Source organism: Antechinus flavipes, chromosome 1, assembly GCF_016432865.1.
Source record: "Antechinus flavipes isolate AdamAnt ecotype Samford, QLD, Australia chromosome 1, AdamAnt_v2, whole genome shotgun sequence".
Lineage (NCBI taxonomy): Eukaryota > Metazoa > Chordata > Mammalia > Dasyuromorphia > Dasyuridae > Antechinus > Antechinus flavipes.
In genome coordinates, this window is record NC_067398.1 from 167291766 (window position 1) to 167315012 (window position 23247).

At 35.8% G+C, this 23247-nt stretch overlaps 1 protein-coding gene and 1 pseudogene across 1 annotated transcript in view; both read left to right on the forward strand.

Annotated features, from left to right (window-relative positions):
* Window positions 1-23247, forward strand: part of ATG10 (autophagy related 10) — a 315023-nt gene that overhangs the window by 37061 nt on the left and 254715 nt on the right. The window lies entirely within an intron of this gene.
* On the forward strand, window positions 979-22460 carry LOC127545933 (dnaJ homolog subfamily A member 1-like; annotated as a pseudogene).

The window sequence follows — 23247 nt, forward strand, 5'->3', positions numbered from 1 at the left end:
GATAAAAGGGAATAAGTTGGACAAAAAGAGGAAGTTGATGAACTTGTTATTGAAATCTGAGAAAGAGGGAACTGACCCGGGGACTAAATAGATAACTACAGCCAGGATCTGAATAGGCTACTAAACCTGGCACCTTGAAGTATGGGTGGTTGCTTAGTGATGGAAGGGGTAGGGTCTGGAAGTTCCAGTGAAAAAGAGGGAATTTTTTCTGGTCTCTGGTATTGAGGAACATGAGAGAAAGAATACATAGTACTAGAAATGGTGGCCAGGGATCCAGTACTTCTGTGAGGAGCCAAGTTTTTTTGATTAGCAAGAAATGGAAATAATATGAAAGAAAGTGAAATATGAAGATGTATGTGATGTAGAAACATTAAAATGGAGTTCCACAGGGCACAATGGAAGGAGAAGGTATAATGGGATAAACCCATAATGCATAAGGATTGCTGTGAGCTACATATTGACTTAGAAAATCCCACATTAACATTACTTGTGTTTGCATTATTATTTATTCATTAAATATTTCAAAATTAAAGGCAACTAGGGGATGTGATGGTTAAGATTTATGTACATTATCAGTCTTCCTCCTTAAAAGAAAGGCTCTCTTTACTGTTTCCCAAATCTCTATCCACTTGCTATTATTTGTTACACAAACAAGGATTTTTTTTGGTCATTTTTGGTCTTTTATATAAAATAAACAAGATAGTTTGGAAATAGAAGGAGATTATAAAGTAACAAGTATGAGCATACAACCTATGACCTTGCTATCTCCATCATAGTGTATTCATATTATATAAGATATATATGCTATATTTTCCTTTTTCCTTTTATTTTTATTATTATTATTTGGATAGAATTAATAAAGAAATTTGTTTTGTTTAAGTCTAAAAAAAAAAAAAGAATATATGTGTTATATATTCTTGCTTCTCTTTCCAAAAACTCTTTTTTCACAAGTTGAACGTCACCAATTTTCTTGACTAAATGTCTCAGCCTCCTGGCAGCTTCCTAGCCTGGGTATGTAAAAAGACCTAATCTATAGAGTTAAAGCCCCTCAAATTTAGTGATTGCTCAAAACCGTGAAAGTTACCATACTCTGATGATGAACTAACCATATGTGTTCCCAGATATAGATGGGGATGGAAATGAGGAGATCTGTGTCTAGATTATTTGGAACCACAATACAAGGTTGCTGATTATTTTTTCTGTGTATGAACAAATAAGTCTCCTTTGTTCAATAACAAATCCCTCATTTCATTCTCATGTTGAACCTGAGCTAAGAGGGCACCTATGACAGAGAAATATTATATATGCAATGGAACTTTTTATCTATAGGAATATAGATGATTGGGGAAACAGAGAAAGAGAGAGAGAGACAGAGACAGAGAGGAAGAGAGGGAAAGAAGGAGAGAGAACATTTTAAATAGGATAAGTCCACTGTTCTAATTAATGAGTGTATTCTCAGAATGAGAAGGAGATATGAATTTGTTATTCCCTCAGTCTTAGCTTCTTGTGCCTTTTGTACTGTGCTTGTGCTGAATGTAATTCTAGAATCTATTCTTGGAGACATTTTCAGATTCGATTGATAGAACCAATAGGAAAGGGAAGACCTTCAGTGCCTTTCTAGCATTTCTCATTCAGAAAAGGCCTTTACCTTGTTGTTACCTTTGACTTCTTTGTGTTCTTTCTCTGTTACTTAATGGTAAAGCAGGAAGAAGAAACAGTTATTTGGTGGTATGATTATTCTCTATATCAATTGCACTTATGTGTGAAGCCATTTTAAGAATATTTTTTCCCAATCATAAATTATTTTACCAGTTAAATCTTTGCTTTTTTAAAAAAAATTGAGTAGACATCCTGCTTCTCACCTATTTCCTGATCAATAGCTTAGGTGTGATGAAAAATAAAATTTAAATTCAATTGTTTCCATAGCAACCATTTCAGAGCCACTTGCTCTTTGATATAACTATCTTTTTTTTTTTTTAAGAAACTTTTTTTTTCTAGTTACAATTGTTTAAAGATTTTTAATGTACTTTATGAGCAATTTAGGGTATTTTCAAGGATAATTCCTAGATTTTGGCTTTAACATTTAACCCCCACATAAAATATAACTCTGCAATACATATATGCTTGAGAAATATAATTTAATCATAGCTTCCAGATCATATTAACTTCTCTCAGAAGGATGAAGTTGTAGAAAACAGTCAGTTTTTGACTGATGGATGCAGTAGGTTTGTATCTGATGAGACTTTTTCTAACCTAGGGGACACCCATCTCAGATTATTCGGTGACCTATATTCAGGGGAAGAAATTCAAAGCAGAAGAAGCAGCTGGAGCCTTGCAAAACAGGCTTTGGCTGACCTAGCAAACACATGGTCAGAGTAGGAGGGCAAATATTTCTTGTTTTTCATGGAAGATCATAGAACCATAGTTTCCAGAGAGAAGAGAACAAAGGAATGAAAAAAGCATTTAAATGTGATCTATGTATTAGGCATCATGCTAAGCTCTAGGGATGCAAATACAAAAATGTGAAGGTCTCTGCCATTAAGGAGGTGATATCCTAAATGGGATATAAAAGGGGTAGCATAACTTGTAAACTAGAGTTAGAAAAAAAGGATTGGGGAGAGGACCAGACAGAGGGGATTTGTGGAATGGCATGGTTTTGAAGGTGGTTAGAAAGTTTTATGAATCTGATTGTGAGTAAGATAAGATCTCTTCTCCTACCTCATGGTCCTCCAGTGTCCTAGGCAAGGATCTGAGCTCCATTGGGAAGGAGGGGAGAGTTGGAGTGCAGGTGGCCTGATTTGGAGATGACTTTGCCATGAGGTCTAGCTTAGTCCTAGGTAAGAGAGGGTGAACATTTATCTCCAGTATCCTCTGTTTTATATGCACATGGTTGTTTCATGTTGTCTCCCCCATTAAAATTTAAGGTCCTTACGGACAGGGCCCATGTTTTTGTCTTTCATTGTATCCCTTCTGATCATTGTACTTATCTGAGAGGTAGCCTGAGAGTTGGGAGTAGTTTTTTTTCTTTAAAATTTCCTGACTCTGTGACAGACCAGACCTCTGATAATTCTAATACTAGAATAGAAGAGACTGTCATAAGTCATTTAATAGTTAGGAAAAGGAGGTTTATTTACCCAAGTGTGATAGGACCAATATCTACTAGAATTACCTTTCTCTCTCAATAACATGAATTGGGCTAGTTTTTCTTTTTGTGAACTTGATGAAGGAGTGGAGCAGGGTTTAATTTGTTGTTTCTGGTAACTTTGGCAATATTGAGGTGACTTCCTTCTGACTTCAGGGCATAAAAAGGCAAACCCATATCACAGTGAGTCTCTTTAAAGTTGGTCGATATTCCTAGACCAGGAGAGTCACATACCCTGCCTATTCCTTTTCCTATATCTTACTCCGACAAGAGCTACTAAATCTTTATTGAAATGCTGTGTATATTAGGGTTAAGGTACATGCCTAAGTCAGGCCAGACTCTAATATAATTCTAAGAGAAGGAGATTCAACTAGGATATGCAGTGAGGTCACCATAAGTTAATTTAGTGGAGTAAAGATCTCCTGCCTCTGAGTTGCTTATCATTATATGCGAGCCAAACATCAGAGAGACTGGAGTTCCCTTCCATCTGTTTGTGACCAGGAAGTGACATCAGTGCCCCCTTCCCCCGCGCCCCCCCCCCCCCCCCCTTTGCCTGGAGCCTTTAGTTCATTGATTTCAGTACCTTCTATGGAAATACTAACCTATCGTGCATGAGGGAGATGGAGGTAGAATATCATCCTCATCACAGTAACCAGTCCTTTTTGGTGTATTCCCATTCCAGGGACCAAAGAATTGCTGCATCATTCCAAAATTTTGCTTTAGCATCTTTAGCACCGAGCCCTCATGTGCTTGGAAGTAGTTTGAGGAACACAGCTCAGCTCTCTCTCCACATGTCACAGGATGTGCTCTTGCAGAATAGAGGGGAAAAGAGAAGAGGATAGTTACTTCTATGTCACATAACAGGCAACATACTATTACATCTTAAAAAAAAAGAAAATAACCCTGAAAAAAAAAGATATTATTACATCTTTTCTAAGAAAAAAGGATTATAGAGGAAAAAGTTTATTAAATGTTTATTTCCTTTGACTAATTAAGATATGCTATATAGCATTTAAACTTTGAAATTATATTCTTTCTTAAAACTGAGTTTGTCTAAGTAAAGAATCCCAAGTACTGATATAGCTTTGAGTGATTCTGGTATAATTCTGGTTTAAAGAGTTCTATAATCAAGAATATAAATAGCTATTGATGGGATAAATGGACCCCAGCAAAATATTATGTTCCTGGTAGCAACCCAATAACTAAGTAAGCCCCAATGAGGAGCAACCTGACTTACTGTGTAATTCTAGGCAAGTCACTTAACCTTTATACTTTAGTTTCCTCATGCAAGGAAATGGCAAACCACTTTAGTATCTTTGCTAAGAAAATTCCAAATGGAGTCATGAAGAGACTTTATCTCTTATGCCTCAGATACTCTTGATGGTTTTAACTCTCTTCAGGACTGTCATACTTAGCTTTTGAAAAACTACCAATGCAAGCTATTCTTCCAGTTCCATCAGAGAAACCTCTTCATACTTTGAACAGTAATAACAGAGTATTAACATGTCTTAATATTGCAGGTAGCCCATTTACACCTTCTTAACTCTGTCATCAGATTCTTATTTTGTGATTAAATCACAGAATCCATCCTCCACTCCATCCCCCAGTCATAAAAAATCCAATTGTTTTTATTATTAAAAAAATCCTACAACATAAAAGTTATTAGATACCTATAATATACAAGGAGCTGAGGGTGCAAACAGAACAGTCTCTGTCCTCAAGGAGATCATATTTTACCAGGTAGAAACAACTATGCAAAAATTAATTTTGGAATGGGGAGAGAATTAACAACTTGGAGAAATAAGAGAAATCTCTAAGAGGACATGGTCCTTCAGCTGGGATTTACAGAAAGATAGATAGATAGAGAAGAGAGAATGTGAATTAACCTGTGAAAAGTCATAGAGGTGGTGTACAGAATGTTGTTTATGGGAAGGAACAAATAGGCCAGTTTTCTGATGTGTAGAATGGAAATTTCAAGTACAATATTGTATGACTGTAATGTTATACATGATCACATATGTATACACGTATACATGAGCAACAAAAGTAATGGAACCGCAAAAGAAAATTGAGCAAGAGAGGCATTGATAGAGTGGTTGATAGGTCTTAACTGCAAACAAATATGATACAGATAAGAATTATAAATGCTTACACAAAGTAAAGACAGTAATGCTATTTACTTGTAATGGACTTAAGGTTTCAGAAATAAATGGAGGTCAGATTATTGTGGGAAATAGAAATATGTTTAAATGAATGTGAAGTAAAGGATGGTCTCTAAGAAATACATTGAAAAAAAACTGAGGGTGAGGCAGAATCAATGTGGTTGTAATTAGAACCACTAAAGGAAATTATTTGTGTATATAATAGATAACCATATTAGTTGGGGTGGGGATGTCTATCATGGAATTTTTATTAATGATTTAGGGTGGAAGTGAAAAACAAGTTAATGATGTCTGCATCAGAAACTAAATTGAAATATGTTGAAATTATCAATAAGGTCAGAGAAAATCATGCAGATCATAAAATCATATTGCTAGAAGGAATCTTAAGAAAGGGTCAAACTCCTTTAGGACCAAATAATGTGGTTATTGGTACTGTTTTTAAAGACATTTAGGGATCAAGATTCCGTAACCTCTTTTATCATTATAAACAAAATTACCTAGTCTGTTTTAGGACTTACTCTTATAAATGGAAGGTTGTACTTGTATGTGTCTGTACTGAGTATTGTTATTTAAATTTGTTTTCTGCTTTGTAGAGACAGATAATAACTACTCAGTGTCTATTCATTTTTTCTTACTCTGACTGCTCTATAGCCTTCGCATATCTCTTTTAAAACACAAAGACTAAAATCAGGCATATTCTCCTCTCTAATCCATCCTGAATCCTGTCAGCAAGTTAATCTTCCTGAAGTTTCACTCTGGTGTCATTTCCCTGTGCAAAAATTTTCAGGGTCTCGGTGCTTTCTAAATACAGTTCAATCTTAACTTTATCTTTAAAGTCTTCTATGTTCTGATCCCAGCTTGAGGCTTCTTGAAACTTTTCTTCATCTAGTCTTGCACATAAAACTCATGCTGTGGAGAGACTGCTCTCCTGGTCATTTCCTGAACCAATACCTTGATGCCTTTGCTTATGTCATCTTTCTACCTGGAATATTGTCCCTACATTGCTGTCAATCAGACCACATTTATGCAGGCCATTCTTCAACACCAAACCCAAGTCCTATATCCTTCACACATATTTTGTTGGTGACTAAAGTCAAAAATGATTTCTTCCTCTGCTCAAATTTTATAGTACTTTTGTACCACTTATGCTTTGTAACAGTAATTATATAACTGTAAGTCAGTTTTTGTTATGCATTCATTTCAGTCATGTGTTTCTCTTCATGACTCCATTTGGGATTCTCTTGGCAAAGATACTAGAGTGATTTGCCATTTCCTTGCAATGAGGAAACTAACGTATAAAGGTTAAGTGACTTGCCTAGAATTACACAGTAAATCAGCTTGCTCTACATTGGGGCTTACTTAGTTATTGGGTTGCCACCAGGGACATAATATTTTGCTGGGGTCCATTTATCCCATCAATAGCTATTTATATTCTTGATTACAGAACTCTTTAAGTTTTTTACATTTCTGTATCTTTCATTGTGACTGGCTCAAGGACTTTTGTATATTATGTGGAAGCAATGTATTCATGATTGGATAGTGGTGAACTACAACTATCCAATGTTGAGTGTAATGTAATTACATATTGTATGTTTTGATTATATAAACTTAAACTAAATAATAAATTTACATAGATTTTGAATGATTACCTTGTGTCCAGTGTGAATCCCAAAAGTTTTTTCTATAATACTTTTGCCAGATTTTCCCCAATTTGCATCCATTGTTAAGTTTTATTGACCCTGTGTAACTTTATCTTGTACTTTAAAAATCTTAAAAAAATTTTTTTTGGGGGGTTAGATCCTTTTGCCATTTATCAAAGTTGCTTGGCAGACATTTAAATACTTCCACATGTTAACAATCCAGTCTTAACTCAGTATCACATGCAAGCAAGTTCTTGGTTGCTATAAGTTTTTATTTTATTTTATTTTCCCTTCAACTTTTCTCTCATCCACTGACAAGGCAAGAAATATAAAATCCATTATGAATGTGAAGGCATGCAAAAAATATTTCTGTATTAGCTGTGTTCCAAAAGAAAAATCTCATGAAAAGGAGAGAGAAAAAAGTATGTTTCAATTTTCTCTGAGTCCATCAGTTCTCTATTTGGAGATGGTTAATATTTCTCATAATGATTGTTATGGATCATTGCATTAATCAGTCACTAAATTTTTCCACAGTTGATTATCTTTACAATTGTTCCCCTGAATATGCTTACTTTACTTTGCATCAATTCTTATAAGTTTTCCTAGATCTTTTTGAAACCACTCCCTGAATCATTTCTTATAACACAATAATGTTGTATAACATTTCATATACTATTAACTTGTTGAGCTTTTCTCCAGTTAATGGATATCCCCTTGATTTCCAATTCATTTCCACTTTAAAAAGAATTGCTATAAATATTTTTGTACGTATAGGTCCTTTTTATTCCTGATCATATCCAGGAAAGAGTCTAGCTTATCTTTATTACAGATAGAGCTTGCTTTTCATTTTAAATTTCAATTTTTAAAACTTTTCAAAACAAAACAGGAATGGGTATTTCATAAAAAGCCTTTTCTGTACCTATTGACATAATCATGTGATTTTTCTTGCTTTGTTATTGACAGAGCCAATTATGCTTGTAATTTTCCAGATATTGAATCAGCCCTACGTTCCTGGTATTAATATAGAAAAAACAAACCATGCATTTGAGATTTGTACTTTTCTGCATTTGTGAGGAGTTGATAGCTTAATACATGATTAGTTTTTGTGGAGGTGTTATTCACAGCTGATAAATAGGTATATCCCATTTTATTCCTATTCAGTATTCTTCAGAGATCTATTATATCTAAATTTTATAAAATTCCATTCATTCCCTTAACTTGTTTATTTTATGGTTAATTTATCTAAGTAGAGTAAGGGTGAAGTACTGTCCCTTACTCTTATTGTTCTATTTCCTCCTGTAATTCATTTAATTTTTCTTCAGGAGTTTGGATGCTATGCCACTTGTTGCACATATTTAGTATTGATATTAATTTATTATCTATGGTATCTTTTTAGCAAAATGAAATTTCTCTAAATATCTCTTTTAATTAGGTCTGTTTTTGTGTTTCCTTTGTCTGAAGTCATAATTGATATTCCTGTTATCATTATTATTATTATTATTATTTTTACTTTAGCTGAAGAACAGATTTTGCTTCTGCCCCTTATTTTAACTCTGTGTGTATCTTTGTGTTTCAAGTGTTCTTATAAACAATGTATTATGTATTCTTGTTTCTAATTAATTCTGCTATCCTTTTTTATTTTGTGGGTAAGTTCATTCTATTCACATTCATAGCTATGATAGCTAACTGTATTTTTCTCTCATTCTACTCTCTAATATTTATTCTCTTTTTTTTATCCAGTTCATCTTCAAGGGTCTGTTTTGCTTCTGATTATTATTTTTCTTAATTTACCCCCCCCCCCTTTCTCTGAAATTCTTTTCTTCCTACTTCCCTGTAGGGTAAGATGGATTTCTGTTTGCAACTGTATGTTTATTTTTTCCTCCAGTCAGTTCATATGAGAGTGAAGTTCAAGTGTTGCCATACTCCCCTGCCTCTCATTCTCTCCTTTGTTTTATCTTATTTATCTGTCTATCTGTCTGTCTGTCTATCTATATTTTTTTGTTAAATAGCATTTTCTTTTTTTCAATTACATGTCCATATAGTTATCAACATTCTTTTATTATAAGATTTTGAGTTCCAAATTTTCCTTCCTCTCCCTACTTCCCTACCCTCACAAGATAGCAAGCAATCTGATATAGGTTATATATGTGCAATCACTATACATTCTTCCTTGCATGCTCCATTTATGTAAGATCATTTCTTGCATTCTTCCTCTCTTGGTATATCCCTCTTTCTCATACATCCAGTTTTACTTTAATATTACCCCAAAATGATGAGATCACAGCCATGCTAAGTAAACTTCTAACGGCTCTAATAATAATAAAGTTCTGAGGGGTTACATATATTATCTTTTGTATAGAATGTAAACAATTTGTTCTTTTTGATTTCTGGCTCAGGTTTGTCTTTTTATACTTCTCTTTAGTCTTGTGTTTGAATACTTTTTTTTTTTTTTTTTACCTCTGCTATTTTTATAAGTAATACTTAAGTCCTCTATTTCAGTAAATATCCATTTTCTTCCTTTAGGATTCACTCAGTTTTGTTGGATAAATTATTCATGGATATAATCCTAGTTCCTTTACCTATAGATCTTATAGATCTTTCTGTAAATAGTATCTATGTTTCCAAAATTCATGCCATCTGCAAATTTGACATAGGAGGATCTTTGCTTTAATTAGTATCATTGGCAAAAAGCTCCCTCTTTGGGAGCTCCATTGAAATCTTCTCCTAATTCAGTATTTCCATCTCCACCAGGATGACGTGAGAGCCCTTGTCTTCCCTTGTAACAAAGAAAACAAAACTGTTAAATAAAACTGATGATATTTGAATATAACCTTCCATTTTTATGGTCTTCTTTCCAGTGAATGTTAAGTGGATTTTTTCTTAACTCTGGAGCCAACATTGGTAGCTGTAAATGCATATTATTTAGCTTCATTTTGTTTTTTTAAATTGTTTTTTGGTAGCTATTATATATTTTTTCATAGTTCTTCATTTGTTTATATTTTCTTATGTTTCTTTGAATTTCTCATATTATTTCTCAGAATTTACTAATCTATTACATTGCTGAACCACAATTTGTTCAGCCATTCCTCAATTGATGGATATCTACTTCATTTCAGCTGTGAGATCTCTAGGTCAAAGATTATGGACATTTTTGACATGACTTCTTGAAAAAACCTTGTTCACTGCTTTCCTTTTTAAGTGCTCACAAATTATTTCTTTAGTAATGTGTATAGTGTTTTGCCAGGAAAAGAAATTATTTTCATTGGGCTACAGTTGGTTGATTCTACTTTCTTTCTTGAAAATTGGGATTCTATTTGCCTTTGTCCAATCTTGTAACAGTTTTCCTGGTTTAGATATTTCAAATTTGACTGACAGAAGTTAAACATTACATTTGCCTGCTTTGCTATTACATTAGGGTAATCTTTGTTTGGGTTTGGCTATTGAAACTCATTGAGGGTAGCTAGCTCTTCTCTTGCATGTTTCTTTGCTTATTTTCCACTAGTTGCTCACCACATTTGTTCTATCTTTCCCAAGATATCTTTCCAGAGAATCTTCTCTTTGGAAGAGAAAACAGAACCAAAACAATAACTGACATTTCTATAGTTCTTCCAAGTTTATAAAACATTTTACATTATCTGTTTTGTTATACTATGAGAAAACTACTTCAATTATTATTATCCCCATTTCATAGAAGAAGAAACTAAGCCTCAGAGAGTAACTTGCTCATGGTCACATAGTTATGATGGGTTCTCCTAACTTACGTTCAACATTCTTTCAATTGTGAGATTGCCTCTTGTATAAGCTGAATTGTCTATCTTTTTCATAATAACAAGTGCTAACAATAGCATTTATAGAGAGCTTTAAATGTGCAAAGAACTTTACATGTGTAACTTATTTAAATCACCATGACATTATGAGGTGGTGGTGGTGTTATCCACATTTTATAGATGAGGAAACTGAGAATGAGATGATTTAAATGATTTGCACAGGATCAGGCAGCTGGAAAGGATGTGAGGCAGGCTTTAAAACCAGGTCTTCCTGATTCTAAGTCCAACACGCTATCACTTATGTAACACTTAAATGGCTTCAGTTGGCAGTTATCCTTGTACTACTTTCTCTAACCATTGGTCTTTTCCCTTCTTCAATTTTCCTTTTGCTTCCAACATAGTTTAAGAAAGAAAGAAAAAGACAGTAGAAGCATCCTTTTTTTAATTAGTGGTCATTGCCAGTTTCTGAAGTTCTGAGGTCTACTGCTGTTGACACTTTAAAAAATCCAACATAATAGTGATATTTTTTTGTTTTCACCTATATTACTTGCTCTTTATTATTATAGCAGAGCACAGGCAGCTCTATGTTATAGTTATGTTGTTGCTATGTGATTGATGAAGTTCACTTAATTAACTTTTTAGCTTTTTGTTGTTGTTTGTTTGTTTGTTTGTTTTCTGAGGCAATTGGGCAATTGGGATTAAGTGATTTGCCTATGGTCACATACCATAATATTTGAACTTTCTCAGGTCCTCCTGACTTCAGGGCTGGTGCTCTATCCACTGCATCACCTAACTGCCCCTTGACTTGATCTTTAATTTAAAAGGGATTCCAGAAGGTGGAGGTCTGTTGAGATTTAGGGCAGGTAGAGAACAGAGAGGGAGTAAACACAGAAATAGACCCAGTTCTTTAGAGGAAGGCCTGTAAAATTCTGTGTCCTCCAGAGAATCATGCTGCCCCAAACCCAGGTTACTTCCTAGGCCATTCTGGGAACTGTACAACATGGCTGGGAGGAGCAGAGCAACAGTCGTGAATCATAGAGGAATTCCTGGGTCAGAAGAAAGGATCTTAGATCAATCCAAGGATCTATTTCAAGCTGGGAGTTACAGAAGCTCAAACCAAGAAGCAATTACTGATAATGTGATGAGTTATATGAACTCTGCAGGTCTAGGAGATGATAGTCCATCTAAGCCAAAAGACACAAAAGAAATCCCTGGGAAGAGATGTGAGCCATTAGTGAGGTTAATTGTGAAGCCTGCAAAATTGAACGTGGCTTTTGTGATTCCAGTGTTCAAAAATATAGTGGATTACATTTCCATCTTCTTTACTTCTTTGTCAAATAGAGGGTTTTTTTTTTTTAATGGCTTCTCTGTATAATGTCTTTAGTCTCCTTAGACATCTCCCCTTTTCTTCTTCATCAGAATCATTTCTGCTAATACCTTCAAAATTTCATTCTTGAAATTAATATCTATTTTAGGCTTATCTCCCTTCAAAATATTGGGCCATAGGATGGCATCTTAGCCAGTCTTACTTCCTTCATCTTCCACATCATAAAAAAGATGATCCTGCCTTAACTCTTGGTAGACTTAATGACTTAATTAACGAAATGATCTATTTGTCCCATTATTATTTTTAAGCTTTTGTAGCAGGAGGGAATGTACTTATGTGCCTAATTTAATCATCTAGACTATTTCTCAGTATATCTTGGCTTACTAGATTGTAAGTTCCTTAAGGACATCTTGTGGATTTATTGTAAATGTAAAATCAGTGAATTACCTCTGGAAATGTTCTACAGAAATGAAAAAATACTGAATTTCGATGAAATGGTATATATAAAAGGAGGATTTGGGATGAATTCTTGAAAATTGATTACTTTTTGAATTACATGGACTTCTTCCATCATAAATGAATTCTTTTGTTGAAAAAGCACTGAAGTTATTAATTAGAATTTGAAAAAATGTAGCTTATTTATTATTTGAAAGAATTGTAGAGATCATCTAGTTCAGCTCTTTAATAATAAACCCAAGGCGTAGATGTAAAGTGACTGGTTCATTGTCACTCAGGTAATCAAAGACAGATTTAAAGATTGAGCAAAGCAAAACTTTTGACTCTAAATTCAGTAATGTTTTAAACATATGTACCATATTTTCCTCTGTGCTAAACATATGTACCATATTTTCCTCTGTGCCTGAGAATAGTTCATAATCTAATGAGCAGTGACCTGGTGATGAACCTCTTTGACTTTAGCTCAGATGACAGACTTAAAGACAAATTCAAAACATTGTCTAATGCTTTTTATTTTCAAATTGTTGTCATTGTTCTGAGATAATAATAACAATTAACATTTATATAATGCTTACTATGAGGCCAGATTTGAACCTGAAGTCTTTCTGATACTAGGCCTAATATTATAATCTAAGAAGACAGAAATATCAATTGGGAGACTGGCAAACAATGTGACAGGTCTTGACATAGACCTGGGGAAACATATTCTAGATTTATAAGTGAAGCTTTCTTTGAGGCCATGTTTTTTAATATTAAAAATAACACATTTGACTTCCACAGTATTTTCCTCAGCAACATTCATAAAGGCTACTGAAATGTAAAATAAAAATGTGTAAAAAAAAAAAAAAAAACCCAAAACAATGAGATCTTAGAATAAATTTTAGACAGTAAAACCAGCTGCCTAAAAGCATTTCTCCTCTGTCTGCTCCAATCCATGGTTTGAGTGTGATGTGAAGCAGAGATCTCTAATGCTTTTCTAGAGGCAGTTGGTGACACGGTAGATAGAACACTGGGACTGGAATTAGTGTCCTGAGTTCAAACATCAAATACTAACTAACTTTATAACTCTTAACTTCTGTTTCTTTCAGTTTCCTCAACTGGAAAATGTATAAAATATGGAAAATATTGTATTTACCTCTCAGAATTGTTGTGAGGATCAAATTAGATAGTAATTGTAAAGTGTTTGGCACCGTGCCTGGCATAACAGTAGGTATTATATAGTATTCCTTTTTCCCCTCCTCTCTAGAGCAGTACAGTACAACCAAGTTCTTCACTGTTTATTGTCATATGCAAACTAAACTTTCATAAGCCTTTGTCAGAAAAATATTTTCATTTAATCAAATTAGATTGTAACTATTCAATGCTCTCACACTTAATAACTTCAATAAATCCATTTTAAAATAAATCCAAGCTATCCATTTATCTCTGTTATTTTTACATTAGCCTGTTTATGGTAATGCTCCTTAGCTAGCAAAGGTAGATTATTTCATTTTAATGAATGTCTCTCATATTTGTATGCATAGATATCAATTATATGTGCATATTATCTTGTCTATTATTAGAGAAATTTCAAGATTCATTAAAAGAGACAGACATTATCCATTGGTCTCTACGGAGTAAAGATATTGTATGAAATTAACAAATAAACTTGTGTGTTTGAAAAACTTAATTTTTCATTGTATGATTTGTTCTTTTATTGCTATTGACTGAGTTCTATGCAGAAAAACTTTCCCTCCTATCTTTTCTCTGTTCTACTTGTTCTCCCAACTTCCCATCTGGCTCCTAGGTGGTCCCCTTGCCTCCTTCCACTGAATGTGGGCATTTTGATACATGGTACACCACCTGTATTGCTCCCCAGCAATAGAAAATTGTGAAGGAAATAAGTTATTATAATGTTTTATAAGTTATAAGCTATGATAAGTTATTATAATGTAAAACCCAGTGCTTCCCAGGAAGAACTAAAAGGACATATGGAAAATTAGCCTTGAAATATTACTCAGATAAGAGTCCAAATGAAGAAGAGTTCAAAAGAGATTTCTTAAGCTTAGGAAGAACATTCTTATTAAGTCCAGTCGACTAGCTCCCTGGAGGCCTCAGGACCTGAAATACTAAGTGAAAGAAGCAGGCAAACTGCCACAGGCTCGCAAGTGATGTATCCTCAATTCTGGAGACCAAAGTCACCAGCCTCTCTCCTCCTCATCCTGCCACCAAGTGACTCTGCCCTCTTTCCCTCTCCCTCCAAACCTTCCTGTGATTATCTTAACACTAAACATTGAGCTGTAGCAACAGTGAGAAGAGCTATTTATCCAAACATATGCTAATAGAGTCATTGTCTAATAGGTAATTAGCCTTAAGTGCTCAGTTGTCTGAGTCCAGTGCACCTATTCAGAATTTCAGTCCTTTACATCTCCTGCTTTCTTTTCTTTTAGAGCACAGGTGGCCATGCCCTCCCTGATTTCTCAAGAAGGGAGGTGAAAAATACCAAAGGGAACTGGGAGTCAAGCCAGATATTGTTAGCAGATATCTGAGATGAAGGGTCTTACTAGAAACAGGTATACACAAACCCATCAGCATGGGAGATATTACACAAGCACATAGCATTAACGTAGAAGATATAACGTAGATGACTCTCCCCACAGCCAGTGCAGACTCAATGTGGTGTAAAAAAATATGAATTGTACATGCAAGTAGTGATATAACAAACAAAATAAATCAACATGGTGTTGTAAAAGATTTCCAGAAGTCCTAGAAGGAGGGTATGTAAACAAAAATCCCACATATGCCTCCTTGAGCAGCCAAGAGAGAGTCCAAAACCAGTCTATTGTCCATTAGTTCATGTGTCAAGGAAAACAATGATCCCCACAAGTTTTTGAAGTCCTGCAACAGTCTTTTTATGTGTTAGGGAATCCAATGATTTTTGCAGATTTTGAAGTCTTTTAACAGTCTTATCATGTCTCAGAGAATCCAATGATTTCTAAGGGTTTTGAAGTCCTACAACAGTCCTATCATGTCTCAGAAAATCCAATGATTCCTCAGGGTTTTCAAGTCCAACAATTTTTGATGTCCATGAGTCAGTGGCCCAAACTGCCAGGCTCTTTCAGTGGTGGGCACAGTCAGCAATAGAACCATCCGATGTTTCTTGGGTCTTCTCCTTTGTTTCAGTCTGCTCTCTCCTATGGACAAGGTGAATGTGACTCATTGGCACCCATCTGATTCCTTCTCTATCTATAGAGATACAAGCAAGCCCTCTCCCCCAAGCAGTTAACCTATTTGGTCCCTTCCATTCACCACTTTGTGGATCTCTCCACATCACCTGGTGATTATCTGAAGATAGTGGAGTTGCTCACACTGGACACTGCCTTTCCGGTGAGTTATAAAACCTGTCTGCCAGAGCCAGTGCATCTTTGTCAAAAATCAAGAAGTTAATAGTATAAAGGGCTAGAATTAGAAGTTCTCTAGGGTTACCCGTGGCTTCCCCTTTCTTTTGTTTTGGGAGTGTCTTAATGTCTCTGTTTCTCCTCTCTACTATTGCCTGTCCTTGAGGATTAAAGGATATGTCAGTGGTGTGTAAAATCTTATCCTGTGCACAAAAGTGTGCAAAATGTTTAGAAGTATATGCAGGTCTGTTTTTATTACTAGTGGCACACCCATAATTGCAAATGCTTGTATAAGGAATTCAGTGACTACTCGGGCTGTCTCTTTTGCTGCTGGTATTGCAAAAGTGAATCCTGAAAAGGTATCTACCACAAAGTGGATCTCTTCGATAAAGAGATCTAATTCAGTTTCAATTGATCAAGGATGGACAGAAGCAGCTACACCCAAAGAAAGAACACTGGGAAATGAATATAAACTGCTTGCATTTTTGTTTTTCTTCCCACGTTATTTATACCTTCTGAATCCAACTTTTCCTGTACAACAAGAGAACTGTTCGGTTCTGCACACATATATTATATCTAGGATATACTGTAACCTATTTAACATGTATAGGACTGCTTGCCATCTGGGGGAGGGGGTGGAGGGAGGAAGAGGAAAAATCGGAACAGAAGTGAGTGCAAGGGATAATGTTGTAAAAAATTACCCTGGCATGGGTTCTGTCAATAAAAAGTTATTTAAAAATAAAAAAATAAATTAAAAAAAAAAGCTATCTACCACAACATGGATAAAAGACAGACAACTAAAAGATTTATAATGGGTCACATCCATTTGCCAAATTTCATTGGGTCTCAAACCATGAGGGTTCTTCCCTGGAAGGAACATAGGAGCATGGAAAGGAGGGCAAGTTGTACAGGCTTTTACTATGTGCCTTGTTTCCTCTCTTGTTATTCCAAATTGCAAACATAAAGCTCGAGCAGCCTGATGATATTTAGAGTGAAATTCTTGGGCTTCCTGAAATAAAGGAATATTGGCCAACATGGTTAAAAGGCTATCTGCCTTTGAATTACCATCAAAAATTGGACCTGGAAGTCCACTATGAGAATGGACATGCATAAATCTTACCTGGATGCTTTCTCACTTGTTCTTGAAGTTCCTTGAAGAGCTGATATATATTAGAGGCTACAAATTTTAATTGGGCTGTGGCAATTCTTTGTACCATACCCAATGAATAAGCCGGATCAGATATTATATTTACATCTCCTAGATAATAAGTAAGAGCTAGAATGATTGCATACAATTCATTCTGCTGAGTGGACTGAAAAGGAGTTCTGACTACTTTCTTTATAGTTAAGTCATGAGAGTATACAGCACAAATGTTATGTTTGGATGCATCTGTAAAGATAGTTGGTCCTTTAAGAGGAACTTTAGAAACTTTTCTTCAAAAATCCATTGCCAATTATGTAATCGTAGGGTTTTCATTAATGGAGACCTGTGTGTAAAATTTGGAGCTGTGGCTAACAAAATTTGCCACTCTGGGATGGTTTCACAGCATACATTAATTTGTGCATTGGTATAAAAGGTGTATATCTTGTCAGGTCTTATCCCAGGTAATTGTACTGCTCGCTTAATGGCCACAAGTACTGGGTAAAGAGTAAGGCTTTGTTCTGGTTGTGCTGGGGGGCTCACCTACTCTATCACACTGTCTCCTTGATGAAGGACTACTGTGGGTGCTTCTTTTGTAGCAAAAACTGATATTTCCAAGGGTTTTTGGGTGACTATTTCAACCACATTGAATAAAGCCACTTCAATTTCTCTCAAAGCCTTTTGAGCTTCTTTTGTAAGCTGGCATGATGAGTTTAAAGCACTGTCTTCCCTTAAAATGTCATATAATGGTTGTAACTGATAGGTAGTCAAGCCTAACACTGGTTGCATCCATTGGATTTCTCCTATCAATTTCTGAAAATCATTTAAGGTGTTTAGCTTCTCTGTTCTTAAGGACAGTTTTTGTACTGTAAGCACCTTAGGGTATACCTCATATCCTAAATATTGAAAAGGAGCATGTCTTTGAATTTTTTCTGCAGCTATGTACAATTTGTAATTCCTTAGACATGCTTCTAACATTTGTTCCTCAGGTGCACATCCTAATATATCATCCATATAATGTAATAGCATAACTTTTGGAAATGCTTTTCTTACTGGAGCAAGAACAGCAGCAACATACATTTGACACATAGTGGGGCTGTTTTTCATTCCCTGTGGCAAAACTGTCCATTCATATCTTTTATAAGGCTCAGCTAAGTTAACACTGGGCACTGAAAAGGCAAATCTTTTCATATCCTCCTTATCCAGAGGGATAGAATAGAAACAATCCTTAATGTCTGTAACCAAAGAAGCCATTCTCTAGGCAACTGAGTAGGAGATGGAAACCCAGGCTGAAGAGTTCCCATAATTTCCATCTGTTTATTTACCTTTCTTAAATCAGTGAGCATCCTCCATTGTCCAGATTTCTTTCTTACAACAAATATAGGGGAATTCCAAGAACTTAGAGAAGGTTGTAAGTGTCCTTGGTCAAGCTGCTCCTGCACTATATCTAATAAGGACTGAATTTTTTCACTAGTTAAGGGCCACTGTTCTATCCATACTAGTGTATCAATTTTCCATTGGATAGGAACAGGTGAAAGTGTTGGCAGGACTTCAACAACAGCCCTGCTTAAAAAACCAAAGTACTCATTTGTGATCCTAATTGCTGTAAAATGCCTCTTCCCCAAAGATTGATGGGGAAGTAAAAACTCCTGTCTCATCTTCAAAAGTCCATCTCATAGGGGCAGCTCTAACTTTAGCTGCTATTGATCCTCCTACGCCAGGCATCTAGGTGTTTGCCTTAATCTTTGGCCAGTGACTGGGCCAATTGGCACCTCTAATGACTGTACAATCTGCACCTGTGTCTACCAATCCTTCTAATGGTAGGCCATTTATATAGATCCTGAGCATAGGACAATCAGCTGTCACAGCTGCAGTTTAGATTATTCCTGGATTTTGTTGCTTGGAGTCAGAATCTGGGTGACTATCACCAGGTTGCTTATTAGGATTCTTTATGAGTAAATCTGGTGCTACTACTTCTCCTGGGTAATAAGTCACACATTGTTTACCTGTATTAGTGACTGGGATATTATCTACACATTCCCCAGTTTCCCACATCAGTGTGTGGATGGACACTGTTTTGTGCATACACTCAAGAGGTGAGATGATCAAGCCTACTGTGCCTGGAGGCAAGGGATCCATAGGCTGGAGAGGAACAGATTTCATCTCTCCAGGGGGTATCTCAGTTGTCCCAGTTGCATACAGCTCTATTCTCCCCAATTGTAATCCCTTTCTCCCATCAGATGGCTTCCTGGCTGATTGGTCATGTCTGAGTACTGAACTTCTAGGCACTCTCTGGGTGCACCATTGGCTGCCATCATACCTCAAGTATTTTTTGCCTTGGGCCCTGGGGCTGGGCCCCTCATCCCATTTCCCTGAATCTGTCTACATTCTGAGGCCCAATGGAAGTCTCTGTTGCATTTTGGACATGGGGTTGTGGGTCTTGTTCTCCCACCCTGTTTTCTCACTCTGTCTCTATGCCAACATTGAGCTTTTGGATACCCTACTTTACCACACTGAAAGCATTGACAAGTCTCTCTGTAAGTCCCTTGCCAAAAGGGTCCTTGTCTTTCCATCTTGGGATCTTGGGAAGTCTGCATCATAGCCTGGCTATAAAAGGCATTTGTGCCCACTGTAGCACAGCATCTTATGAGCTCCTCTAAAGGAGCAGCCTTGAACAGTCCCAAGTATAATTCTTCTGCAAACCTCATTAGTATTTTCTTTAGCAAGTTGCCTTATCATAATTTCTGTTACTGCATTTTCACCAATAGTTCATATGACAGCTGTCTGCAAACGTCTCACAAAATCAGCAACGTGTTCATTTGGCACTTGTGTTATTTTCATGAAGGTTTCTCCTCTGTCCTGTTTATCTGGGACAACACCCCATGCTTTGATAGCAGCAGAAGCAATTTGCTCATATGCTGTTACAGGATAATTAATCTGTGCTGAAGTGTCTGCATAAGAACCTACACCTCTCAGTTGGACCCAGATGATTGGAGTATTAATTATTTTATTGGGCTTGTATCCTACAGAATTCACTATATTCAAAAAGCCATAAGAAGTTTTATCCAGGTTCTAAGCATGTCCTTGCTATAAATTTCCAGTCTCTAGGGGTAAAGACTTAATAAGCCAAATTGTGTAATAACATCTTAATATAAGCTGATGTAGCCCCATAAAGAGTGCAAGTCTTTTTCAGGTCTTTGAGGATTTCTAGATTAAAAGGAGTGTATCTTCTCCTTTCTTTACCTGAAGAGTTAAGGTGTTCAATCGCAGGATACATTTCTATTCTCAAATGAGCTATATTCTGCCCTTCCTCTTTAGCTTTAAGTAGTGCCTTTTGCAATTTAATCATAGGAGGGGGTGATTGCTAGGGGAGAGGGCTGGTGATATCACTGCCCTTCCTACTCCTCCTCCTCCCTCTTGGTGAAATTGATGGCGGGGAGGGAGTGGTTAAGAGTCTGCTCTGGTATGGGCGGAATTGAAGCTGGGCTGTGAGCGTGAGAATCACCAAGCCCTTCAAGTTCACTTAACTCCTCATGCCCTCTGTTGATATTTCCATTAATCTCTCCTTTCTCATCCTCTTTCTCCTCACACTTCCTTATGTGGCTGTTCTTAAAACTTTTCTTTTTTCTATAACTGTAACTCACAGGATTCTTTAAGGCCAATTGTATTAAGTTGTATATATAGAATGTTTCCTTGGAAATTGAATCAGGACCTTCATCACTGTAATATTCACATAGTTGATCTCCTACTAGTTTCCAATTATCTGCCTCTATTTCTTCTTCCTTGAAGAACCAAGGGGACGTGCATTCTAATGTATCCATGAGTCCATCATTCTGCTCCCAAGTTACAAGCAAACCTTGCCTCTTTATTAACCTAAGTATGCTTCCTGTAGATCTCCCTTGGGATGGGGGTGGGGGAGAATCTTTTCCTAATAACTGCCCCATTTCAGCTAGAAAATGAGAGTTACTAAGTTCAGCTCTTAACAAATTAAGTTCCCTGTTTGTCTATTAAAATACTCACTCTATTTCCTGGTCACCAGGAATTCTTCAGTGAAATTAGGGTCCTTAGTCCACATTTGGTGCCAAAATATTAAGTCAAAGCTAGCTCCCTGAAGGCCTCTGTATCAGCCAGAGTCAGAATAAGTAAAAGTCCTTAGTCTTTAGGAGGAGAAGTAAAAGAAGCAGGCAAACTGCCACAGGCTTACCAAAGATGTATCCTTGATTATCGAGTCCAAAGTCACCAAATTCTCTCCTCCTAGTCCTGCTGCAAAGTGACTCTGGCCTGTTGCATCCCATTCTCTAATTCTTGCCTACAATTATCTTAACACCAAACATTGAGCCAGCACCAAACAGTGAGAAGAGCCATTTATCCAAACATGCTAATAGAGTCATTGTCTCACATGGAATAGGTAATTAGCCTTAAGTACTCAGTTGTCTGATTCAAGTAGGCCTATTCAGAGTTTCAGCACTCTACACATTCTGATGCAAATAAAAGACTATATGATAAAGGTGGAGAAGAAGCCTTCACAGAAGATGGTTCTGCTTTGATTTTCCAATGGATATCTTTGTTACGGTTTTTGGAGGTGGGATGGAGAATGCAATGGGAATGGAGAAGTAAAAATGTTGTTCATCAGTTGTTGGTGACCTTAGATTTATGTGATGGTAATAGCAAGAATACAGGCTTTGTAAAAGAATGTAAATTGTGATAGATGTGAAGAAAGGGACAGTGAGAAAGAAGATATAGAATGCTGTCCCAATGGCAAAGTTCTTGGAATACAAATAAGAATTCTTCAGATAGGACTTAGTACTAATTCAGCAAATTCAGTAAGTTTGCATGGTATGTCAGGATTATGGGGAATAAATCAGCCCTAAAGATAGATATAAAAGGTGTAATGGAAGGAAAATTCCTTGAGAGAAAAAAAGGATTCTAGAGAATATTGACAAGAGCACGAAAGGTGGTCAGAAGATAACATTTCAAGGTGAAAGTGACTAGGAGCCAGGAGATATTGTCATTGTTTTGGATCCAAAAGACAATTCTATAATTATACTAAGAGGTGAAGAGATTTTCATGTATATGGATATTCATTTGGATGAATCATTGTGTAGCTTTCAGAAATTAATATCAACTCTTAATAGGAGAATTATACTTATTACTTTTCATCCGGATTGTTAAACATGAGATATCAAATATGTGCTGAATGAGGGCATGACAATTTATTGTCAGCCTTATGAGAAAGCAATTCTAATAATTGAATTTAAGGTAAACTTCCAGAGAATGGCATTTTTTCATCAGAGAAGCTCTCTTTGTTGAAAAAGTTACTGCTTGAAGGAAAGGAACTAAAGAATATTGAAGAAATGGATTAAGTTGAACTGGTGAACCCTGACCCATCTCCATTCTGATGGAGAAGCTTATGAAAACAATGAATATTATCCCAGAGCTGGTATTTAAAGTCAGAAGTCTTAATAGGAGTTAGTGAATACTCTTTATTGTAATATGAGCTTTTATATGCAATAGTGACTGAATAAAAGATTGTTGTTATCTTAATACCCTTACTACTAGCTATTGTTTTTATTGTAATATTGAATTATAGTTGTGTTTTTAAAAAATTAATTAATAAAATCAGTGATATTAATAAAAAAAGATATTTCATCATGGCCTGGTGGTAGGTCCCAGATTTCCAAAGGCTATGCTAATAGAACATTATGAATTTTCAATGTTTTGAAATGAAAAAGTTCTTCAAGTTTATTTTCTAAATTTGAACATATTTCTTAATCAAAACTATTTTTGAAGGACTGTGCAAGTATACGTTCTATTAATGTTTAAAGTAATACTACAAAAGGGAGAAAAAAATAACTACCTTTCCTTTAATGATGGCAAAAGTGAAAAAATATTTTTAGCACATCTTTGGCGATTAGAAAAAAAACTTAAGCAAGGTCCTGATGATCCTATCAACATGAACAGCAATTTTTTTTTTTTTTTTAACTGAGACATTTGGGATTAAGTGACTTGCCCAGGGTCACAAAGCTAGGAAATGTTAAGTGTCTCAGACCATAGTTGAACTCAGATCCTCCTGACTTCAGGACTAGTGCTCTATCCACTGCACCATCTAGCTGCCGCATGAACAGTACTTTGAGATAATGGGAGAAAAGATGAAGTAGACTGCTAAAAGCTTTGTAGACCAAGCAGACATGCCATATCGCTGAATTAAATTTTGAGTCTTAGTCATTAACATTGA